Source organism: Diuraphis noxia, unplaced genomic scaffold, assembly GCF_037042655.1.
Source record: "Diuraphis noxia isolate RWA-SAM2 unplaced genomic scaffold, SU_Dnox_SAM2 contig0001, whole genome shotgun sequence".
NCBI lineage: Eukaryota > Metazoa > Arthropoda > Insecta > Hemiptera > Aphididae > Diuraphis > Diuraphis noxia.
The window spans coordinates 33,177,696-33,201,917 of NW_028301711.1; the positions used below are offsets into that span (position 1 = coordinate 33,177,696).

The 24,222-nt window shown below is 29.9% G+C and overlaps 1 pseudogene; it reads right to left on the minus strand.

The window, feature by feature from the left end:
* Positions 1-19,802: 19,802 nt before the first annotated feature.
* LOC149060569 (uncharacterized) lies at positions 19,803-21,438 on the minus strand (annotated as a pseudogene).
* Positions 21,439-24,222: the final 2,784 nt, after the last annotated feature.

A 24,222-nucleotide genomic window follows, 5' to 3' on the forward strand; every position in this document is an offset into this window, starting at 1 on the left:
AATCTTACTTGTCACATTGCATAGCCCTGCATCTTCAGCATTGTCCAGAATCTTAACGCACATATCATCATACCCATCGTTAAAATTATCAGACGGTATATTATTCATATCTTTAGGCTGTAATCCTGATGGCTGGTCTGTTCTATTCGATACGATCTCAATTTCACCTCGTTGTGGTCGAGCAAAACCTTATAAAATAAATATTGAATAAAATATTAAAAATATATAAAAAAAACTTACCATGAAAATTTTTCAAATGTCTGCTTAAAACATCTTTCCGAGAGCATTTCTTACTGCAAATACTGCACACTATTTGGTATCCATCATGAGTTTTCATATGTCTGAGCAAACTGTCTTTACGTGTGAAAACCGACGGACACTGTTCGCATTTAAACATATTTAAATAAAAATAATAAAACGTTTAAACACTTGTAAAAACACTTTAAATTTTTTAAAGACTTAGAGAGAATAAATACGTGTCAACGGTTTAACGACATCCTGGCGACTAAATCGGTCATTACTAAGTTATTCACTAATAGGTATTTTAATAACAAAAGTGTTTTTCAATATAAATGCCCATTGTGGACTAATGTTAAGACGGGTGCAAACGTGAGAGCCGGTGACATCCTGACGACCGGTAAGACACATTAAGAAGATCGTCAAAAATAGATATTTATTTGTGATTATTAGCGCCTAATGGTAGGAAATGTCTTTCAATAATAATAATGGTTTTTGCAGTGTGTAGTATATTCAATTGAATAATGATACCTATTATTGTCAATACGGGTAAAGTGTCTTTCAGGGTCATTGTGTGAGGATGTCTATATTTCTAAAAAATATAAGAAGGATATTGTTAGAATATTTATTTGATTATGGGATAGTATTCGTATGCATATGCGCGAAACCCTGGCTCACGATAATTCTTTGCAAATGTGAACATTTTTAAAGACGAACAATATTATGTAGGTGAGTTAGTACTCCTTCGTTAGTTATCAGTAATACTTTTCTGTCATCAATATCGCTGATGCTACTTACCCAAGCCCGTGTTATGTTTCAAATCTATTTCTAAAAATAATGTATTAACGATTCTATCGAAATCTAAAAACACATAGGTACCCCATATATCTACCGTTGCCCTTCCATATAGGTAATCCATCACGTAGACTAAAGAGTAAATTGTGTAGAGACTTATAAAATTAGTAAAAGAGGTATTACCAATAAGTTTCTTCCCCTACATGTTAATCAGTTTATTTTAATCTTGATTGTAAATATCAAATCTGCTTATTGTAATAATTTTATAAAGATTGTAAATTTTTGTTTTAATAATAAAAAGAAATATATATTATATTGTACGTATTAATACAAATAAAAAAAAAAAAATGATTTTTGAAAAAAAAAATTAAGATTGATTCTAATTTAATTTAATTTTTGTTTGATATTATTTAAATATTTTAGTTTCTGTTTTATTCAACACTAATTAATTTTCTCATTTTCATACAATATTAATCTTGCAAAGAGTTAAGAATGATCTTAAACATTTACGTCATAATTGAGATTTTTTATGATATTGAAAAACGATGTGTTACATTTCTACTTGTGTAAAAAATTGAGTACACATGAAAATGAAAGTATTTGGAGTAAAGATAAAATTTTAATATACATATAAAAAAATTAAACATATTAGTGATGAAATTCCATTTTATCTGTTTCATATTTTTACTTGTAGTTAGTGCCTACCTACATCAAAGTTTACTTATGCATTGTATCTCGCCACTATTTACCTGACATTATCATGCTTATTGCCATTTGTAAGCAAGAGACCACGTTTCTGTTTTCACTCTGTATATGGGACTTGGGTATGTACTATTGTCTATTTGTGTTTACATATCCATGTGCCCAATAAAGTTGCGTTTGCATGCAAGAATGGTGGTTACAAGAATTAAGTGTACCTACTAAAATAATATGAATAAGCCTCTGGCATGGCCGAAAAGCTTGTAAGCTTATTTTATTTTAGTGGTACCTATATGTAAAATTTACCATTAGAAATGGGATTTGATTGATGTCAGTTTTATAATGTTTACAATAAAGTCGTAAATATATATATATACGAAGCCTTTAACCACTCTGAAACTTTTATGTAGTAAGTACTAACTACTAAATATATTATAGTGAAGTACTATGAATTCTGTATAACTGCATGTATCTAATCGAGAACAAAAATCGAATAATAGTAGAAATGTAACGTTTTAATATACTAATAAATGTACAAGATCATATTAATGTGACTTATAACTTAATTTCAATGTAAACTCTAAAAATTGCATAAAACCATATAATATTATAAAATACCATCAATCTGTTGAGTATAATAATTGATATTTTTATGTTACTCAGTATGTATTAAAAGAGAAAATCAATTAAATACTTTTAGAATCGAAATCAATTTAATGTTTAATGTATATCTATCATAAATTTTATTTTATATTATATTAATTGTACAATAATATTTTTAAAACAAATTTAATTAACTATTTTTGTCTATACATATATATATCTCACATAAGTCCATGGGTTCACAACTTATTGGTTTACCTTTAATTCTGTAATGAATTGAATTTCTATACTAAAATTATGTAAATTTTAGTGGTTTCGACCCTTAATATAGTATATAATATTTTAATGTATACAGGGTGATTCTTTTATCAAACAACATTTATATGGTGTTCATGTGTAATACCACCTAACATACACCTATAACACACAAACACCACCCAAAACCACCTAACTTTGGGATGCTATATCTTGTAAACGGATTAACGAAAATTGAAAATTAAAACGTGAAAATTCATTGAAAAAATAGCCTTTTTAGTTTATGACATTTTAAGTATAGGTTGTCATTTGAAAATCAAAAGTTGATAATGGATTACCTGATAAATATAAGGGTGAAAATATTTAAAAAATATATAGTTCTAGAACAAGATGGATGTAAAATTTTGAAAAAAAAAAAATTGAAAAAAGTCAATAGTTTTTGAAATAATGAGCGTTGTTTGATAAAAGAATCACCCTGTATAGTATTGACTTAAATTATTGTTATCATCAATATTTTTGCTGAAAAAGAATGTTGAGTGTTATTGGTTAATTTTTCATTCAAAAACATGATGACAGTGTTTTTTTTTTTATATTCATAACTTTACTCCATCAAAGTAATACCTCTCTAACAACACAATTTTATTTCATTTTGGTAACAGTATCGTAATTTAGTAATATGAATCATACTACTGATATGTATAGATACATATAACATTTATGTTTCTGTTAAATTTCGTTTAAAAATCTATGTCTGATTTTATCCAACAATATAATATAACTATGTTACATAGAGTTACCTTTTCCAAAGCAATAGGTAACTGTTATTATATTGATGTAACCAATTATATATGTTTCTGATATACATTTATACTTTCATAGCAGGTAATACAGTTTTTAGCTGACAAAATAATCAATATATTAATAGTTAAATTTATAGCATGTTATAGAAACTTTTTTAAACGAGCTAGGTATTTTAAAAACAAGGTTAAACAATTAAAAAATTCATAATGAAACATTCTAAGATCTCTGTTTTTTGTCATTGATTATATAATGTTAGGTACATTCAACTCTTTAAAAGTATCGTACATTATCTTCACATACATCTTTTAACTCTATTGTCTATGAGATGCTTTAACATTTCACAAAAACAATCCATCGAGCCTCCACAAAATTTATCTCCTTTTTATCATTTGAAATATTGTTGTCGTCCTTAGTTTGTTAATTAACTATGAGCGTTGAGCAACCATATTTATAATATTTTATAAGTATTTTAAAAGCATAAACGATTATCATATACTACCTTTCTTATTTTATATACAATTTTTCATTTTGATATTGATTCAAGTGTACCTATCTTCATATGTCTATTTTATACAATTATATGATTTCTTTATTGTTCAGTATAATATTAATTGTTTCATAACATTGTTTATTATTTTTTGGATATTTTTTTATCATCGTTGACCACTGATGTAACGGGACAACCATCAATTCTGATATATCAGAACGTAAGTTCAGTCTTTTAAATCCCTATACTATAATTTTTTTTTATAATTGAAAAATATTGTAAGCTTCTGACGCACACAATGTGCAATAATCCATATACGTTAATGATTGTGGATCATTATTTTCAGTGTGTTTTATATAATCATATTATATTTTCTTGATTCTTCGTTTTTACAATCATTTTTTTGTATTAAACTTATTACTATAATTTATATTTATTGATTTGTCTTTATCACTGTAGTACCCGGACAATACTTGCTACTACTATCAGGACATAGATTTCAGTACTTTTTATATATTAAAAATTTCTTGATTCTCCAATTTTGCATTGATACATTCAAATTTACATTCCAACAGCATTCTCATAAACCTCAGCAATTGGATTTATATTATTCTTGAGAATATTCGGTGAAAGTCTTCTTCATCCAGTTTTACAGTTAACATCTGTATTGCATTTAATTTCCATTATTTAAGGGCATTTAACTTCATTTTTAAGTTATGAGACATGTTTTTATACTGACTTTTATATTGTAAATTCTTATAAAATAAAAAAAATAGTTAGGTAAGTACTCTTTTGAAATATTGGATGTGTAATTTAGTCCATGTTTTCTTACAAACTCAGATTTGAGAGTTAATACTATGTCTATATCCTTCCACTTTACCATATATTAGTTGAGGTTGCCATATATTAACACTGTATTGTAAACTTTATCTGGCACCATAGAATTAATTATGGATGAGACATAGTTGGCGACAGTGCCACAACTAGGATTCTTGGGGTTCCGGACACAATCAATATATGGGGCCCTGAGATCTATGTATATATTTATTTATAGGTTACTAGTACAAAATAAATAATGATGGTATTTTTTTTTTTAAACAAGCCTAAAAATATAATGAAAAGCTCCACCACCGCCCAGTGACCGGTGTATTGTTATTAGAATATAACTCCACTTATAGTGTTTTTTTTTTTTTTTTTTTTATAAATATATATAAATTATATTATAATATTGATTCTGTCTTTAAATTAACAATACTTCCATTTTGCAACTTTTTTAATTTTAGTTATTTATCTTATTAGTTGTTACAAAAGAAATAACTACTTAACACTTTAAATTTTTAAGTTTTTACAGTTAAATAATAAAATACATTAACTGATGATAATTTGAATTATTAAAATTTAAAAAGGCAAAACATTTTTAAAAATGTTTTCAATTATAAATACAATTATTATTAGAATATGTTCTGCTTTTTCTACGTTAGCTGTGGCTTGCAGCTTGCTTCATAGCAGGTAATACAGTTTTTAGCTGACAAAATAATCAATATATTAATAGTTAAATTTATAGCATGTTATAGAAACTTTTTTAAACGAGCTAGGTATTTTAAAAACAAGGTTAAACAATTAAAAAATTCATAATGAAAAATTCTAAGATCTCTGTTTTTTGTCATTGATTATATAATGTTAGGTACATTCAACTCTTTAAAAGTATCGTACATTATCTTCACATACATCTTTTAACTCTATTGTCTATGAGATGCTTTAACATTTCACAAAAACAATCCATCGAGCCTCCACATAATTTATCTCCTTTTTATCATTTGAAATACTGTTGTCGTCCTTAGTTTGTTCTTTAACTATGAGCGTTGAGCAACCATATTTATAATATTTTATAAGTATTTCAAATACATAAATTCCGTAAAATTTTCAAAGCCATGTCCTGATATCGCTGGTGAGGATGACTGTAGACCATTGTTCTCATTGATAAACTAAATAATTATAATTTGTCAATATAAACATAAGAAAATTAAATGTATGTATAATACCATGTTAATGGATCCATTGTTTACATAAGCTACTAGGTTCGTTGGTGTTGTATATGTCGTAGGCATATAGTCAAATCAGGCATTTTATTAAATGTCTAGGCATATATAGTCAAAGGATTTAATGTTTATGCAATTTCACTATCCGCCTAGACATTTAGTTAAATGCCTAGTCATTTAATTAAATGACTAGCCATTTGACTAAATGCCTATTTCATGCCAGGCAAATAATAAAAAAACATTTTGTATTATTTTAAAAAATTTAAATATATTTTCTATCAGTTGTTTATTGCTATTTTATATATAAAAAAGCTTTATATTATTAATTAATATGAAAAACACAAAGGTATATGAAATAATATGTTTAATTTTGTGATAATTATTTTATATAGTATTGTTTTAAAAATGAAATCATAAATATATTCAGGCAATAAATAATTAGATGTGATATAGACATAAATGATAGTACGAGTATATTGTATAGTCTATAGTACGAGTAGTGACTAGTGAGTACCTACTATATATATATTCTTATTAAATAAAAATAAAAGTTTTATTGGTTTTTACCTTGGAAAATTAACGTAGGTACTAGGTTGTATGAGAACCTTATCTATATTGAGTACCGTGGGACAAATTATAACCTTATCGATTATAACGACAAAAATATGGCGTTATGGAAAAAGATACAGAACATGCGATTGAATTTTACAATAATTTAGTTTAGTATATGTCTATTACGTTTAAATAAATAACTGATAGAAAATATATTTAAATTTTTAAAATAATACAAAATGTTTTTTTATTATTTGCCTGGCATGAAATAGGCATTTAGTTAAATGTCTAGGTGGATAGTAAAATTGCATAAACATTAAATTCTTTAACTATATGCCTAGGCATTTAATAAAATGCCTGATTTGACTATATGCCTACGACATATACACTGGAGGCCGCTGCGCACAATTGTCTGAATCAATCCATAAGCTGTGTCGTCTATTAAATGTAAATATTACTGATGATTTTGGTGCCTATGTCGCCTGTGTAGGTATGGTTGATTTGCGCTAAGAATTCATCGATAGCACGTTCCTCGTCAGCTACCGAAAAGTATATCAATTAATACTTGTATTTTATTTATATATAAAAAAAAAATAAAATTACTCTAGCTTGTGATAGCATTGGAGACATGCTCGAATATCTCGGGGGTAAAATGAGCCTCATTTCGGATTCGGTGAATAACTAAAAAATAATAATTATACATTAAATATTTTTACAAGCATTATAATTTAAAGGTTTACCTCGGGTGACGTTTCACCATTCCATCGTTGCGAGCAATGTTCAGCTAATTGAGTAGTAGCATTTATTTTGAGCTGACTGATGAAATTCACGTCTTCTTTAGGAGTGGATCCAATAATTTTGTCGTCATTTAAATTTTCGATTAAAATCATCATTTCATCTATGTTTTTCGGTGGTATTTCAACTTAAGTAAATTCATAGTCCAAATAATTGGTTACTGCTTGAAGTCTAACTGTTTTTGCTTTTACTGCAGTTTGAGTATTTTATATGTGCGTACGTTTACTACCTATCGTTGTATAATAATCTAAATTTATAAATATGTATAAGTTACTTTTTGAACGCTAGTAGAAAATAAACATTTCATTTATCATAAGGTGACTAGACCGAAATTATTAAGTATAAATTAACTCTGATTATTCTCTAGTTAAAATAATGTATTCGTATAAAAACTAACCTTGCCCATTATGTGTATATTCGAATTGATCCATCGCATCCATACATAAATCATCGCCATCGGGTCCGATCACTTGTTCAGTTGACAGCATAGTATTTTGATTACATGACTCAGCTGGTATGTCAGGGACATATATTCCAGGAGATATTTCTATATCGCTAGTATTGCCTAAAAAAAAAATAAAAATAAAAAAATATTAAATTGTAGGATATAATAAATGGTTAAAATATTAAAAATCTTACTTGTCACATTGCATAGCCCTGCATCTTCAGCATTGTCCAGAATCTTAACGCACATATCATCATACCCATCGTTAAAATTATCAGACGGTATATTATTCATATCTTTAGGCTGTAATCCTGATGGCTGGTCTGTTCTATTCGATACGATCTCAATTTCACCTCGTTGTGGTCGAGCAAAACCTTATAAAATAAATATTGAATAAAATATTAAAAATATATAAAAAAAACTTACCATGAAAATTTTTCAAATGTCTGCTTAAAACATCTTTCCGAGAGCATTTCTTACTGCAAATACTGCACACTATTTGGTATCCATCATGAGTTTTCATATGTCTGAGCAAACTGTCTTTACGTGTGAAAACCGACGGACACTGTTCGCATTTAAACATATTTAAATAAAAATAATAAAACGTTTAAACACTTGTAAAAACACTTTAAATTTTTTAAAGACTTAGAGAGAATAAATACGTGTCAACGGTTTAACGACATCCTGGCGACTAAATCGGTCATTACTAAGTTATTCACTAATAGGTATTTTAATAACAAAAGTGTTTTTCAATATAAATGCCCATTGTGGACTAATGTTAAGACGGGTGCAAACGTGAGAGCCGGTGACATCCTGACGACCGGTAAGACACATTAAGAAGATCGTCAAAAATAGATATTTATTTGTGATTATTAGCGCCTAATGGTAGGAAATGTCTTTCAATAATAATAATGGTTTTTGCAGTGTGTAGTATATTCAATTGAATAATGATACCTATTATTGTCAATACGGGTAAAGTGTCTTTCAGGGTCATTGTGTGAGGATGTCTATATTTCTAAAAAATATAAGAAGGATATTGTTAGAATATTTATTTGATTATGGGATAGTATTCGTATGCATATGCGCGAAACCCTGGCTCACGATAATTCTTTGCAAATGTGAACATTTTTAAAGACGAACAATATTATGTAGGTGAGTTAGTACTCCTTCGTTAGTTATCAGTAATACTTCTCTGTAATCAATATCGCTGATGCTACTTACCCAAGCCCGTGTTATGTTTCAAATCTATTTCTAAAAATAATGTATTAACGATTCTATCGAAATCTAAAAACACATAGGTACCCCATATATCTACCGTTGCCCTTCCATATAGGTAATCCATCACGTAGACTAAAGAGTAAATTGTGTAGAGACTTATAAAATTAGTAAAAGAGGTATTACCAATAAGTTTCTTCCCCTACATGTTAATCAGTTTATTTTAATCTTGATTGTAAATATCAAATCTGCTTATTGTAATAATTTTATAAAGATTGTAAATTTTTGTTTTAATAATAAAAAGAAATATATATTATATTGTACGTATTAATACAAATAAAAAAAAAAAAATGATTTTTGAAAAAAAAAATTAAGATTGATTCTAATTTAATTTAATTTTTGTTTGATATTATTTAAATATTTTAGTTTCTGTTTTATTCAACACTAATTAATTTTCTCATTTTCATACAATATTAATCTTGCAAAGAGTTAAGAATGATCTTAAACATTTACGTCATAATTGAGATTTTTTATGATATTGAAAAACGATGTGTTACATTTCTACTTGTGTAAAAAATTGAGTACACATGAAAATGAAAGTATTTGGAGTAAAGATAAAATTTTAATATACATATAAAAAAATTAAACATATTAGTGATGAAATTCCATTTTATCTGTTTCATATTTTTACTTGTAGTTAGTGCCTACCTACATCAAAGTTTACTTATGCATTGTATCTCGCCACTATTTACCTGACATTATCATGCTTATTTGCCATTTGTAAGCAAGAGACCACGTTTCTGTTTTCACTCTGTATATGGGACTTGGGTATGTACTATTGTCTATTTGTGTTTACATATCCATGTGCCCAATAAAGTTGCGTTTGCATGCAAGAATGGTGGTTACAAGAATTAAGTGTACCTACTAAAATAATATGAATAAGCCTCTGGCATGGCCGAAAAGCTTGTAAGCTTATTTTATTTTAGTGGTACCTATATGTAAAATTTACCATTAGAAATGGGATTTGATTGATGTCAGTTTTATAATGTTTACAATAAAGTCGTAAATATATATATATACGAAGCCTTTAACCACTCTGAAACTTTTATGTAGTAAGTACTAACTACTAAATATATTATAGTGAAGTACTATGAATTCTGTATAACTGCATGTATCTAATCGAGAACAAAAATCGAATAATAGTAGAAATGTAACGTTTTAATATACTAATAAATGTACAAGATCATATTAATGTGACTTATAACTTAATTTCAATGTAAACTCTAAAAATTGCATAAAACCATATAATATTATAAAATACCATCAATCTGTTGAGTATAATAATTGATATTTTTATGTTACTCAGTATGTATTAAAAGAGAAAATCAATTAAATACTTTTAGAATCGAAATCAATTTAATGTTTAATGTATATCTATCATAAATTTTATTTTATATTATATTAATTGTACAATAATATTTTTAAAACAAATTTAATTAACTATTTTTGTCTATACATATATATATCTCACATAAGTCCATGGGTTCACAACTTATTGGTTTACCTTTAATTCTGTAATGAATTGAATTTCTATACTAAAATTATGTAAATTTTAGTGGTTTCGACCCTTAATATAGTAAATAATATTTTAATGTATACAGGTTGATTCTTTTATCAAACAACATTTATATGGTGTTCGTGTGTAATACCACCTAACATACACCTATAACACACAAACACCACCCAAAACCACCTAACTTTGGGATGCTATATCTTGTAAACGGATTAACGAAAATTGAAAATTAAAACGTGAAAATTCATTGAAAAAATAGCCTTTTTAGTTTATGACATTTTAAGTATAGGTTGTCATTTGAAAATCAAAAGTTGATAATGGATTACCTGATAAATATAAGGGTGAAAATATTTAAAAAATATATAGTTCTAGAACAAGATGGATGTAAAATTTTGAAAAAAAAAAAATTGAAAAAAGTCAATAGTTTTTGAAATAATGAGCGTTGTTTGATAAAAGAATCACCCTGTATAGTATTGACTTAAATTATTGTTATCATCAATATTTTTGCTGAAAAAGAATGTTGAGTGTTATTGGTTAATTTTTCATTCAAAAACATGATGACAGAGTTTTTTTTTTTATATTCATAACTTTACTCCATCAAAGTAATACCTCTCTAACAACACAATTTTATTTCATTTTGGTAACAGTATCGTAATTTAGTAATATGAATCATACTACTGATATGTATAGATACATATAACATTTATGTTTCTGTTAAATTTCGTTTAAAAATCTATGTCTGATTTTATCCAACAATATAATATAACTATGTTACATAGAGTTACCTTTTCCAAAGCAATAGGTAACTGTTATTATATTGATGTAACCAATTATATATGTTTCTGATATACATTTATACTTTCATAGCAGGTAATACAGTTTTTAGCTGACAAAATAATCAATATATTAATAGGAAAATTTATAGCATGTTATAGAAACTTTTTTAAACGAGCTAGGTATTTTAAAAACAAGGTTAAACAATTAAAAAATTCATAATGAAACATTCTATGATCTCTGTTTTTTGTCATTGATTATATAATGTTAGGTACATTCAACTCTTTAAAAGTATCGTACATTATCTTCACATACATCTTTTAACTCTATTGTCTATGAGATGCTTTAACATTTCACAAAAACAATCCATCGAGCCTCCACATTAATTATCTCCTTTTTATCATTTGAAATACTGTTGGCGTCCTTAGTTTGTTAATTAACTATGAGCGTTGAGCAACCATATTTATAATATTTTATAAGTATTTTAAATGCATAAACGATTATCATATACTACCTTTCTTATTTTATATACAATTTTTCATTTTGATATTGATTCAAGTGTACCTATCTTCATATGTCTATTTTATACAATTATATGATTTCTTTATTGTTCAGTATAATATTAATTGTTTCATAACATTGTTTATTATTTTTTGGATATTTTTTTATCATCGTTGACCACTGATGTAACGGGACAACCATCAATTCTGATATATCAGAACGTAAGTTCAGTCTTTTAAATCCCTATACTATAATTTTCTTTTATAATTGAAAAATATTGTAAGCTTCTGACGCACACAATGTGCAATAATCCATATACGTTAATGATTGTGGATCATTATTTTCAGTGTGTTTTATATAATCATATTATATTTTCTTGATTCTTCGTTTTTACAATCATTTTTTTGTATTAAACTTATTACTATAATTTATATTTATTGATTTGTCTTTATCACTGTAGTACCCGGACAATACTTGCTAATACTATCAGGACATAGATTTCAGTACTTTTTATATATTAAAAATTTCTTGATTCTCCAATTTTGCATTGATACATTCAAATTTACATTCCAACAGCATTCTCATAAACCTCAGCAATTGGATTTATATTATTCTTGAGAATATTCGGTGAAAGTCATCTTCATCCAGTTTTACAGTTAACATCTGTATTGCATTTAATTTCCATTTTTTAAGAGCATTTAACTTCATTTTTAAGTTATGAGACATGTTTTTATACTGACTTTTATATTGTAAATTCTTATAAAATAAAAAATATAGTTAGATAAGTACTCTTTTGAAATATTGGATGTGTAATGTAGTCCATGTTTTCTTACAAACTCAGATTTGAGAGTTAATACTATGTCTATATCCTTCCACTTTACCATATATTAGTTGAGATTGCCATATATTAACACTGTATTGTAAACTTTATCTGGCACCATAGAATTAATTATGGATGGGACATACTTGGCGACAGTGCCACAACTAGGATTCTTGGGGTTCCGGACACAATCAATATATGGGGCCCTGAGATCTATGTATATATTTATTTATAGGTTACTAGTACAAAATAAATAATGATGGTATTTTTTTTTTTATAAACAAGCCTAAAAATATAATGAAAAGCTCCACCACCGCCCAGTGACCGGTGTATTGTTATTAGAATGTAACTACACTTTTAGTGTTTTTTTTTTTTTTTTTTTATAAATATATATAAATTATATTATAATATTGATTCTGTCTTTAAATTAACAATACTTCCATTTTGCAACTTTTTTAATTTTAGTTATTTATCTTATTAGTTGTTACAAAATAAATAACTACTTAACACTTTAAACTTTTAAGTTTTTACAGTTAAATAATAAAATACATTAACTGATGATAATTTGAATTATTAAAATTTAAAAAGGCAAAACATTTTTAAAAATGTTTTCAATTATAAATACAATTATTTGTAGGTCAGAGGGCACTTAAGTCAGGAACAACAAAAATATAGTTATACGCGTTGACATTTATTGCATATTATTACGAAAAGTTATTACTCTTATATATATAATAAATAATTAGTACACAACTCTTCGCCAGTATCCCGCCACTATCGGGATTCGGGACCGCCTGGCGTAAAATAAAAAATAATAATTAATACTCAAATACAAATAAAAAGCGACGAGCGCCACGCCCTACAATATCGCCGAATGTCGTTGGACTACTATTAACGGCTGTCGGCTAGGCGTCCGATAAAATAATAATAATGATAGAAATAATAATAATAATAATAGTAGTGGCCGTTCGGGAAATATCCCGCTACAACTCGGCATTCCTGACAATATTGATCGACTTCGATCATGGTCTTATTCTATAAAATTTATATAATAACAAAATAATAATTAAAATGTTTAATAAAGTATACAATTACAAATTAAAATAATTATTAGTCATTTTTTCTTAAATGTAACCCAGGGTTTATGTCTCAGGCAGCAATAACGGTATTTAAGGGTATTTGTGTTACTTGATATCTGTCAATATCAGCCACAACATATCTATCGTTGGGTAATATTTTAAGTATCTTATATGGTCCCTTAAATTTTGGTATAAGTTTTTTACATGTATTTGGAGTTGTATCAACGTTTTTTTACCATAACATAGTCACCTATAGAATAAGTATTGGCTTGTTTATGTTTAGCATCATAGTAGGCTTTATTTTTTAATTGGTTTTGTCGTGTAGTATCAAATGCGTTTTGTCTAGTTGTTTTATATACTCTATCGTCGTCATTTTCGTTTAATGTTTCTAAATAAATTTTAATATAGTCATTAGTGTTTCCTACTTGATTCATACCAAAAATAAGTTTACCTGGTGTATTGTTGATAGATCTATTGTGAGTATTATTTATTGCAAATCGTATCTTATTTAGATGTTCGTTCCAACTTTGGCTATGTTCATGCATCAACTTAGATAGCATTACCGTGAGACTACGATTATATCGCTCTACTTGACCATTTGACTGCGGCGATCCTACTGCAGTCATAATATGTTTAATTTCGTGTTGCTCACAAAATTCTCGGAAAGCGTCAGATCGAAATCACGATCCACGATCGGATATAATTTTAACTGGCTTGCTGTAGTATGAAAAATATTGTGCTAGTTTTAAACAGGTCTCTTTAGTGGTGACAGAACGAACGGGATATAAAATCAGAAATTTACTAAAAGCGTCTGCAACGACTAGAATATACCTAAAACGATTTTTTGTTTTATTGAGCGGCCCGTAATGGTCGATGTGAATAGTTTGGAATGGCTTATTGTCTTTGTCAATTATGTTTAACAATCCTTCTACTTTCCCTTCCTTGGGAGAAAATATAATACATTTCAAGCAATTATTTATGTATTTTTTTACATGTTCAGCCAACTTCGGAAACAAATAAACTTGTTTTATATATTCTATTGTACGATTAACACCAATGTGACACATAATATCATCGTGACATGTTCGGATTATTTGTTCATACATACCAGCTGGAACATAGAACAAAAGTCTGTTACCGTGTTTCTTATACACTAACCCATTACGCATCTCAAATAAGGGGTGTTCCGATTTTTCGAGTATTTTAATTAAATTTTTAATTTCGGGGTCAGTACTTTGCCAAATAGCGAGTGTCTGGTTAAAAGTACATCCTTCCAATACCAATATGTGTCGACAACGACTTAATGCATCTACGTGTTGCATTTTTGACCCAGGACTGTGTTCTATCTCATACGAATAATTTTGTAGAAATAACGCCCACCGTGCAATACGCGGGTTGATATCTTTTTTACGTAAAGTTAATGTAACGCTGTTGCAATCAGTAACAACTTTAAAGTGGACACCTTGTAAATAAATATGGAATCGTTTAACAGCATTAACTATCGCTAACATTTCGAGTTCGTAACTGTGGTATCTAGATTCTACGTCAGTGGTTCGATGGCTATAATAGAAAACAGGGTGGAAATTATTGTCATTTTGTTGTTGCAGCAATATTGCACCATACCCTTGACTACTCGCGTCACAATGTAATTCGGTTTGAGCGTTAGGGTCATAAATAGATAAGAGTGGTTGAGCATTAAGTTTTGATTTAATAATATCGAATGATTTTAGTTGTTCCTCCCCAAATTCATAAATAATATTTTTTTTTAATAACTTATATAATGGTTGAGTTAATAACGCAAAGTTTGGGATGAATCGCCGGAAGTAAGATGCAAGTCCGATAAAACTATGGAGTTCTTTTTGATTCGACGGTATAGGGTAATTATCAATAATAGCAACGTTTTTTGGGTTTGGCTGAATGCCGTCAGCATTAACGCGGTAACCTAAATAAATAACTTCGGATTTTAAAAATTGAGTTTTATCTAAGCGAATTTCCAATTTTTGGTTTTTCATGGTGGTTAATATTCTAGCTAATATATCGAGATGCTCGTCTATTGTTTCAGTGGCCACCATAATGTCGTCAAAATAAACGATTACTTCTTGTTTTCTGATAAATTTGTCAAAAATATTTTTAATAAATCTACTAAAACAAGCAGGACAAGCATTGGACTCTTTTCTGTGGTCTTCTTTTTGGTGTCTCCTCTTGGACTGTGTGGTGTTATCCCGTGGATTACACGTCTTCTTCCTTTTCGTGTCTGTCAACTTGACGTGACTGCATTGATCGTGCACCGGGTCGTTCTTGTTTTTAGTGCTGACCTCCTGATTGGTATACTGTTCATCGCTTCCTCTGGTTTTCAGCACCGCCTCGGTTTCTGTACCTACCCCTAGTGCCTAGTTGGCACTGTCCCTTGGTTTGACGTTCAGCTGACCTCTAAAAGACTAGTAGACAGTTCGTCGATACTATCCGACGACTTGTCTACGTAAACCCTCAGTGTCACACTTCTTTTATAAACAAGGTCTGTTTGGTGGTATAGATCGGTACACCAACTTTTCATCTTCCTAAGCAAGTTTTTTGTTTTGGTTGAAAAAAATGTACATTTTTCCACCAGTGATGGCCTACTACGACCGTCATAGGTCCGCTACATTGGACTTGGCTTATAATCCGGATCCACTCTCTACTGCCGGCACCTGGGGGGTCCGAATCCCCTGGTGTGGTAACCAAATTTCCGTTCTTTACTTACATTTGTACTTTTTTTTAAGGGTGTCTCTCCCTTGCATTTTACCTACTTCCAGGGGATTTACAGTTACCTTCTGGGTCCATTTGCTGGTGGAAGCAGGTGAACCAAACCTTCCTGACACTAATCGGTTAAGGCAGAGGTATTCAAACTTTTACAGCGCGCGGCTCCTTTGGGTTTTCACAATATTTTTACGGCTCCCAAATTATTATGAAAAAATTGAAACAACACACGGATACAATATGGGAAATATTCTATACGGGTGATAATAATAGTGACTAGAAATAAGACTTCAAATGATCGAATCGTAAGGTGTGTCGTTTTTATTTCCATAGTGATTTCAAATAATATTTATAATAATTATACAAGACCTAGGTATGATGTTGGTTTTCGGTGCTTTGACATGGCTCCCTTTGCAAACTCTCGCGACGCCCTTGGGAGCCGCGACGCACAGTTTGAATACTTCTGGGTTAAGGAGAAAGCCAGTTCGCTGGCAGGACCTCTTAGTACCAACCAAATTAAAGGCCGGTGAGCCCTCCATCACGGCAATGTGGGTCCAGTCGGTGGGAAGGGAATCTTCACAATCTACTTCATATAGTTTTAGTCTTTAGAACTACCTACCTGAAGTCAGGCCTCTTCATAACAAAGAGGCCACCTCCAACCAACAACTCAGATTATAAATAATATATTTTTATTAAATTCTTATTTACTGAAATAGTATTATATTTTTACACAATATACCTTTATATAAGTAAAATGATTCACAATAATGTTTGTTGATAATAATACATTTTTTTATTGTTGTACAATATCAATGCATTTTTTTGTATGAGTTCCTTAATATTTATAGTATTAACATAACCAGTTTTAAATGATTATATGTATATTATTTTTTTTAATGAAGACATTAGTAATGAATTATGTAATAGCTATTATGTTTGCAATATTTATTTCTATCAATAGAAAGTTTTCTTCCCTTGGATGGTTTCTTTGAGTTTTCAATTAACTGGTTATGGGTATTACTTCGAACTAGGCTAGTAATACTTCTGCCATGACCTGTGTTCTTAGTTGTTTATTACAGATACTGTAGGAGTATTCTTTTGAACATTTTTTGAATCACTAAGTGGAGGAAAGTTGTCTTCTTTATTTGTTATAGTTTTGATATTTGTATTTGATTTATGTTCTGGCTTATCTCATGTTGGTTTTTGAGCAACAGTTGATATTTTACAATCAAGTGCTGGAAAACTATTGGGCATTAAAGTTTTCTATGCATTTATTTGATTATCATCAAAATTTTAACCAAATTTATAAATTTTAACTTTATCCAATTGTTCTTCAATTGGAATTTCTGATTTAGATAATATATCAAAATCATAATGACAACTAGATACAAGTTTAATGTCAAAACAGTGACAAGAATAGGCTAATAAAATGTTGATCCACTTGCATACAAAATAGTTATTACAGACACAAATGCGTTCAAGTTTTTCGTGAAAATTACAAACAACTGTTACAATTGTACTTAACACTTATTTTGATAAACTATCGGGGGCCATAGCAACAGAAGGTAAAGCGTATCGTCCAATTCGTCTAATCTGTTCAATATGGGTTCAACCCATTTGTATGGAGTTGGTACAGGGAGTATGGGATTGTGAGTTCCACATATCATCATATTCTGGTTATGTGCCTCTTGTTCGCTCAATTTAAATTTACGACGCCTATCATCAAAACATCTTTTACAAAATAGAACACGACCGTTGTGCCTAGTTTTTTGAGATCTTATAAGCCATGAAAAATCAGATATGTAAGTATAATGTGATTTATCGTTTCCGGTAACTAATAGTAGATCAAAATGGTCTCACTTCTCATCATCAACAACTTTGAGCGGGAATATCTTGTATGTTGGAAATTTAGGTGGTGGAAAATATTGTTTATGGATACCGAATACAATTATAGAGAGTTGCCGGGGAGCCGCTACCTACTTGGCGCCCGGGCGCCCGAGTACGACTTTCCAGAGGGATGAGGGCTCGTTGCAAAGGGTGGCGTGTGCCTTCCTGTGAGATGGTGGTAAAAAGGCGCAAACGAAGTAGGATACGGCTGCAGGTCCTTTTTCCGTCACATAGCTGATTATCATTGTATAAAAACCTATATGAACACTGATACTATAATATTATTATAGTATATGATTAAAACTATATGACGCCCTGTTTAATACTCAAAGGATACTCTGCGGAGTAACGCTTGTGTCGTTCACTCTTTCCACCAGACTTCACTTGACTGACTGAAGAACATCAACTGGGCCTGTCACAACTGTCCATCCGAGGCTTAACCTAACCATTTCGGTCATGTAGACCATCGTGAGAACCGAAATGGTCACACACTCGTTTTACCCTGAGTCTATATTTTTGAGCTTTGATATGCAACCCATACATACATAAATACATACATACATACATACATACATACATACATACATACATACATACATACATACATACATACATACATACATACATACATACATACATACATACATACATACATACATACATAATACATATACAATACATACTTACACATATACAACACTGCTAAGCGTTGTGGTTTACAAGATACTGGGGGTTCTAGTGTCTGAATAATAAAGTGTTTAGTGTCTTAGGTGCTCCAAACAGTCAGATAATCCCAGAAAATTCCCGTAGTAAATTGTGGTTATTTGTTTCTCCCACGAAAACCTTTATTGATGGCGTGGAGCATTTAGCAGCGAGACCACGAGCGGTGAGTTGTGTAAGTCCGTTTGAAAGACATTGATAACGCACGTCTACCAAAAGATTGTAATGACTTAAAAAATAAACACCAATGAGGGTTGTCGATACTTCCGCGATCACAAATATCCAAGTGATATCTCATATGTGATATCTGTTATGAGACGTATCATTGGTTGCTGATAGGATGTAATTGGTTTTTACTCGACGGCCAGGAACAGCACTACGTGGATAAACACATAAGTTAGCTTCCGTGTGCCATGCTCACGATAATCCTTAGCCGCCTACATAGAAATCGGTCACATCCAATAATATACCTAATGTTATATTTAATACTATACATAATATTTTATATTTTATTAAAACTATTATTTTTTTTTGTCCATGACGCTTGTGTAGGGTTGATTTGTCTTTAAAAATCATCTATACCACTATCATCGTTAGCTGCCTATAAAATTAAAATTATTAATACTTAAATCATTTCAATATATATAAGTTATAAATTACTTGTGCCTGCGAAGGGTCGAAATCATTATTATCATACATTGGAGACATACTCGAGTACTGAGGCGGCTACAAGAGTGATATGAGCCTCATTTCAGATTCTGTGAATAACTATAAAATAATAATTATACATTAAATATTTTTACAAGCGATATAAATGATAGGTTCAATTACCTCGGGTGATATTTCCTCACTCCATCGTTGTGCCCATTGTTCAGCTAATTGACTTGTGCAAATATTTTCAGCTGGCTAACAAAGTTTAAGTCGGGATTCGTAGTGATTAGATTATCCCGGAGGTTTTTAATAAAAATCATTATTTCTTCGTTTATTTTTGGTGGCTTTTCAACTTTAACGAATTTTCGATCAATATAATTACCGATCATCGCAAATTGATTTAAAACAACTGGTCGTATGATATTGGTTTTTCGTGTGACCGTTTCAAAAATGATAATGGTAGATAATGTAATTTAAACAAATTTTTTCTATCGACCAATACACGACATCCTTCCTTTTTCTTAGACTCTATGACTAACACATTTTCCCCTTGATACACCATGTTCGATATGACGGTAAATTCATCCTCCAGAAAAATCTGCTTTCTACATTTTTGTGGGACATCTAATATGAATGACAGTATATTCCCCATCATCGATAATGTACGTCTTAAAAAACCATCGTATAAGCTTACATAGCGCGACGGTGTTATTATATGAATAACAATATTGAAGTTGTCTTCTGAATCAAGTCCATCATTTAAAAACTTACGATCGGGGAAGTCTAGTATGAAATTATTACAGTCGATGAGCTCTGAAGTTGGTGTTGGTGAAACATAATATGTAATACAGCCAATGAGAGCGCTCGATTTCCTGTGTGGTCTCTAGCAATGTATGGTATGCTTATATGCATTCGCGCATATATTGATATATTACGGGAAAAGACTACAAAACAACTGATCGGGAATCTTATATCATTTACGCTTTAGCACACTAGGCCACATACCCTTAGCGTTATTTTCACTCAATTGATTAATAGTGAATAAACTAACCTTCCGACGTTATTTTAATAAAAAATATTATGTATAGTATCAAATATAACATTAAGTTTAGTGCAATACGCGATCATAATAATATAAAATATATTTTATATCTCTCGAAAAATGGAGGCGGCTTTTTCAAAGGATTATCGGGGCAATGGCTCGTGCTTTGGCGGCAGATACTCTTCCTTTTATATAACACTCTTTTACCGTTATACCGTTTTCTTAGGCCGTAACCTCTTTTTTTGTCATTGATAATTTATTGTTTTGTTTGGTGTGACCGCTTTTTAGTATAGGCGGCTAAGGATTATCGTGGCAATGGCTCGTGCATTGGCGGCAGATACCATATTTTAAGAAAGTAACATTCTTTGCTTTTACCGTTATAAGTATGTGCCAATGGGTGTTACCACATAGAGTGGAAGGTATTACATGAGCGCTTAGTAGCGTAATATTGTACATCATCAGTCGTGAGTCTTCCGTCAAACCAGTCGCGTGCGTAATATTTAAAGACAATCGTTCGAAAAAGAAAAAAAATGGCAAATAATCTGATAGATTGTACTGAGTTCTTTATCGATAACGATATTTCTATAAATATAGGCTTGGATCCAGATTTTTTGTCTAATTGCGTTGTTTGTATATCAAGTAACTCGCAGTGTGTTAAAATGAGTGTGGAATTTTATAAGTCTCTACATGTAGTTCTTACTGTTCTTAGCGACATAAAATTTTTACTTCCATCTCATTTACTGTTGAAGGAGTTTAAATTAATTAAAATTGATGATTGCAACTGTGCCAATATTTTATCAATAAAGTGTTTGTGACAAGACCAAGATGTGAAGATGACTAAAGAGAATGTTACAAGACTCTTGCAATTAAGTGATGCTATAGAAGAAGTTATAGAGATGAAAAACATGTACACGCGGACCACTGCATTGTCTCAGGCCTGCAGGATCGCAATATATCTTGGGAAGGAAATTCCGTTACCCAAAGACATCAACATAAGCGATGTTGAAGAGTATTTGGAGCGCATAGAGGTCAAGAAATTGAAAGAATGTCTTCCGGTAGCAGGTATTTGCTTAATTGCACAATTAAAGATTAAAGCATATAAACAATTGGCAAGAGGATGGTTATCTTTATCCAAAATTGAGGTAATATATTAAATATATTTTTACTTATTATTTTATACTATGGGAAACAATTTTTCTTTAGCGTCAAGTCAACAGACCGCTGACGAGGGCATACGCAGCACGTTAATGGGCAAAATTAACCCGTAAATTAAGTTACTAGAAAAATAATATATTTAAAACCGCGAACCGTAGGTTAAGATAAATGATTTATAATGTAATTTTTATACTATAATCAATAAAAAAAAAAAACATGATATTTAAAAACAAGTTTTTTTCATTTATTTTAAAATAAGGTATTAATAATTACAAGATATAAAATTATAAGAGTTATACTAGGGTTTAGTAAATAAATAACGGTCAGGGAAAGGATCGACAAGCATTGTTTGGTCATGGAGAATCTCATACGTAGTTGTCACATTATGGTGCTGTGTGTGTGTGTGTGTGTGTGACCTATTTTCGTGTGCCGCCAGAGACAAGGGATGATCCAATGAGGGCTTCCGCCAGTTACTAGAACTTTTACCATTATACCGTTTTCTTAGGCCGTAGCCTCTCTTTTTGTCATTGATAATTTATTGTTTTATTGGATGTGACCGCTTTCTTATAGGCGGCTTTTTTCAAAGAATCATCGTGAGACTGGGTCGTCCTTTGGCGGCAGATACCCATATTTAAGAAATTAACAATCTTTGCTTTTACCGTTATAAGTATGTGCCGTTACTCTTTGTCCTTGGATGTGACCGATTTCTATGGCGGCTTTTTTTAAAGGATTATTGTGACCATATAGCTAGGGATTGCACCCACCCGGTTTGATCCACGCATACGTACACAGAACGGGTACACACAAATTGCGTACCAAAACAGGTAGACGAACCTTTTTGAACGAATTGCGTCCCGTACGCAATTCGTGTTAGTTTTTCATCTCAGTTAATTATTGTAAGTGGTTCCTAAAATGATATTGTCACAATAAAGATATGCCAGGTTATATAAAAATAATGAAATTTAATTGTAAAAATATAATAATGTCATAATTAATCACATACCTATTTATAAAAATTTAAATTTAACTGTAAAAAATATAATACTATCATAAACATAAAACATATAAATTATAAGTCAGAAGTCCATAGTTACTTATCGATTGGGAAGTCCGTATAGTCCTTAATATTTTTATCGAAAATATTCATCTGGTCGGAGCTATTGCTTTACAATGCGTATACCGTCGCATGTCCATCGAACTGAAAATGCTTTGGTTTATTTTCAATTCGATAGAAAACCCCGCGAAATACGCTGCGTTCGAAAAGCGGCTAATACTATATAGCTCCGGCCTAAAAGTACAAACCACTAAAAATAAGTTTTCATATAATAATATTATATCAATGATAAATATTTAATTATTATTATTTTGTTAAAAATTTAAAAATATCAAAATTAAAAATAAATTTGAAAACCACTAGAAACCTCAAAAAATGTTAAGTGATGAAAAGGTAACACGAATTGCGTCCCGGACGCAATTCGTTCAAAAGGGTTCGTCTACCTGTTTTGGTACGCAATTCGTGTGCACCGCACAAAACAGTAATGCTCCCACTTATACAACATCTAGAGACCTATGGGTGAAAGAGTCGGCAGTCGTTTACCTACCATAATCCGTAATTCACGTAAAAATCGTGTGACCGTTTCAAAATTAATACTCTCCTCTAGATAATGTAATTTAAACAAATTTTTTCTATCGACCAATACACGACATCCTTCCTTTTTCTTATACACTATGACTAACATATTTCAACACATTCCCCCTATCGAGGGGGATACACCATGTTCGATACGGCGGTAAATTCATCCTCCAGAAAAATCTGTTAACCCTTAAATTGACACTATATGAATTAATTGTGTTAAAATTTTCAACTCATATTTTTCTAAGTATATAAGAGTCCTAGAATCCAAATTTGAAAAAAAAAATTTTTGTCAAAACAATTTTGAAATATAAGTTGTATCTCTGGGGTTACATTATTAAAATACCCTTATTTTATACATGTATCTGATAAGATACAATTTCAAGATCAAGATTAAATATGAAAAAGGTTCTAACATAATATTAAAACACTGATACATTTTTATTTTAATAAACTTTGTTTTATTTTTAAAAACTATAAGAAATTATAAATAATAAACTGACTATAAAAAAAATTAATTATTTATAAATTAACAAAAAATAAAATAAAACATAAATTTATATATATATATGTATATATATTATAACAATAACAAACAGTCTTTAAATAATTTTTTATTCACCAGTCTTTTGGTTCAGAAGTTTTAAAATTAATAAATAAAATATTAACTATTACATTGTATAATAAAGATGACTTCAGTCTTTTGAATAATCTCATTATTTTCTACA